Raw genomic sequence first — 3,107 nt, forward strand, 5'->3', positions numbered from 1 at the left:
TCGCTCACCAGCTTAAATTGGATGTGCTGGAGTCCTTGTATATTCCTGTAAACCTCAGCCACCCCAACAGTGCCTCGACGGCCTGGATAATCCTGACCACCCTGCCTCTGCCCGTGTCCTCTCATTTTAGGTGTCTTGGTGCCACCTTTGGACAAGCAGGTATCTAGATCACGGGCTGCAGTGAGGCTCCCCTCTCCCTGAATTCCATGGGTGAAATAAAAAAGGGATCATCCTCCTGCTAGCAACTTTCCGCTCATTTTGAGTCATCACTTGGGAAGATCCAGGCCGCAGAGCTGGCTGCTCCCTGCAAAAGCAAGCACCAGCTTTCCTTTGATGCCTCAGTCCAGAGCCTGATTTCATCCTGTTCAGAGGTGCAGATAAACCAAATCTTGATCACTGGTCACTCAGGACGCGTTGCCCAGCCCTTCTCAGCACCACTGTTCTAATACAGCCCATCACACTCCCCTTGCAATGCCATCAGCAATACCCACTAAGTTAGTTGTTGTTTGTTACTGCTGCTGCCTGGTGCCCTCTGAGCAGCTTAAATAGCCAAAATGCTCCCTGGGGGTCTGGGCTGAAAGCAGCAGGACTGTGCATGCCCAGAGCACAAGCATCCAGATCTACTTGAGAATGGGGACCACAGACAGGACCCATGACACAAGGAGTGAGGATGTTGGAGGAACAACATGGAAAATACTACCTGCAAATTTCCATACACACCCTCCCTCTTGGGTGGGGGGAAAAAAAAAAAAAAAAAAAAAAAAGAAATGGAAAAAAAAAAAAAAAAAAAAGGAAGGGAAGGGAAAGGGAAAAAAAGTATCCTTTTCAAAGCAAGGATGTGGTAAGGCCCAAACGGCCTCCCCTGACACACGAGCCAGGAGGCAGAGATGCTGTTTTTTCCAGGAGCAAAGGAAGGGCTTTGCTGTGTCCTCTATTTAACAAGGAATTCATCTTACCTCTGTGTGGGAGAGGGAACTTTAGCACTGCCAGCACTGCAGCTCCACACCCCTGGTCAGTGCCCTGTGCCTCAGCTTCCCCACCAGTAGGTCACGCTGATGCTCATTTGTGACAGAGCCATGTGGTAAAGCTTAACCTGTAGCTGTAAAGCCCTCGGAGGCCTTCACACCTTCTACCATCATCTAGAACATGAACGCTGTTTTTTTGCAGTATGAAGAGCAGGTCCCAGACAGGGAGAGGCTTTGCCCTTCAGGGCTCAGACCCTCTCCCTGCTCACCTCCCCTCCTACAGCAACAAGCTCCTTTCCCTCATCTCTTTCCTGCACAGGCCAGAAACAGAGACAAGCTAATAACTCAGATAACAGAATTAAACTGATCCTGATTAGAAAAAGCCTTTACCCTGAAGAGAGCAAAATCTGGCTCTGTGCTGCCTGTAATCCAATAGTCTCCCACGGCCGCACAGCAAACCCGAAACCTGCCTGCAGGCAAAACCACTTTGTCTTGAAACAAGGGAAGTTAAATGTGTCTTAATGGGAATTTTGACACGTTTTGCTTTGATTTTGCTAATGTTACAAAAGTAGCTGTTAGAAAATATTTCAGTCCCTCCATGAGGGGCCAGCTCCTCGTGTGCATGGGCGCGCTGCCCAGCCGGGCCCTTCAGAAAGGGATCATGGCTGTGGGGAGAAGAGGTCTTGGTGCCAAATCTCTCCACACTTTCTTGGGCACAACTATTTCATTACGTCCATCAGGGAGGCAGGAACCCTCCAGCTCCCCTAGTTTGCAATGACACCTGCGAGGCAGCCAGCATCATGGATGGAACCTGTTCTTGTCCACTCGTACAGCCAAAAAAAAGGGGGCTAATCCAGGTTGAGGGTCCCAGGGCTGCCAGGATGGTGGGGTCTGGCACTGGGGATACAGGGCTGTGTTGTGGGCATCCCACTGGGCCCACAGAAACAACATCACGAGGTGAAGAAAAAAACCTGGATGTATGGAAATTGCTATGAGGGGAGTCATTAAGCCAGCACCCACCTGTGGAACCTTTCAGGAGGCAAATACAAGTTGTTCCCAGCATGGCCCAGGGCAAATGAGGATCCTTCTCTGCAGGAGCAACACCAGCTCTGCATGGACATGGCATTAACCAAACAGCAGATGCTGAGCCCTACTGCTCCCATATCCACAGGCACTGCAGGAGAAACCTCAATGGGGACATGGGGACATGCCCCTGCCATGCTCTTGAGAGCAGAGACCTCCTTTACCCTCTTGGAGCCTTCTGGCAGCCCCACCTGGGGTTTTTCCCCTTGCTGTTTCCAGCCCCAGGCCTGCGTCTCTCATCTGCCCTGGAGAGAGCAGCACAAGCAGGATGGTGACACGAGCACATTAGTAATTTCCTGAGGTTTCAGCTATTTCTTTCCATTTAGCACCAAAGCAGGAGCTCGTGCTTCCCTGGTCCTCAGCAACCTGGGGCTGGGGAGACCTGCTGTATGCTAAATGAACCCCACTGACATTTCAGGTGCATTTAACCCTGAAGCACTTGGGGAAATACTCTGGGAGAGGGGCAGAGGCTTCCCACAATGAAGTATTAAGGTGTGGTTCAAACCCTGGGGCAGCAGGAGCTGGACACATTCTCCCCAGTGTGTGGGAACTCCTCCACTCCACGTTCACGGGCAGGAACATCCCTGTTTGCATCTTAACTGCCACCCCAATGAAACACAGATCCTAATCCCAGGCACTCAGTAGGCAAGAAGTAGCATTTCCTTGGCTTTGCAGCCCCAGTTGAGCCTGATACTTGCTCTGTGGGCTTGCAGTGCATCCCTGGCTGAATTTTGGGGTGAAGCACTCAGGTACCTGCTGCAAGGCTGCTGCACAGGCTGAACTAGGAAGAGGAGTGTGGAAAAAACCCCGATGCAGTCAGGACAGCACTAATTTTAGCAAGGTGGAATGTAACTACCCCAACTGGAGTAAATCAAACAAACAAACAGCCAGGGCTGTGGGGGTTGCAGGAGGGATCCCTGTGCACCTCCTCGGAGATGGTGTTTACTTGCAGCGGCTTTTCCTGTCCCTGCTCTGGTGGCCCCATCTCTACCCGGCCCGCCGCAGCCCACATTTGTAAGCTATTTTTTGTTGTTTTAACGCAATGCTGCAATTCTAACC

The sequence above is a fragment of the Tyto alba genome, unplaced genomic scaffold (assembly GCF_018691265.1).
Source record: "Tyto alba isolate M040663 unplaced genomic scaffold, T.alba_DEE_v4.0 Super-Scaffold_3, whole genome shotgun sequence".
NCBI lineage: Eukaryota > Metazoa > Chordata > Aves > Strigiformes > Tytonidae > Tyto > Tyto alba.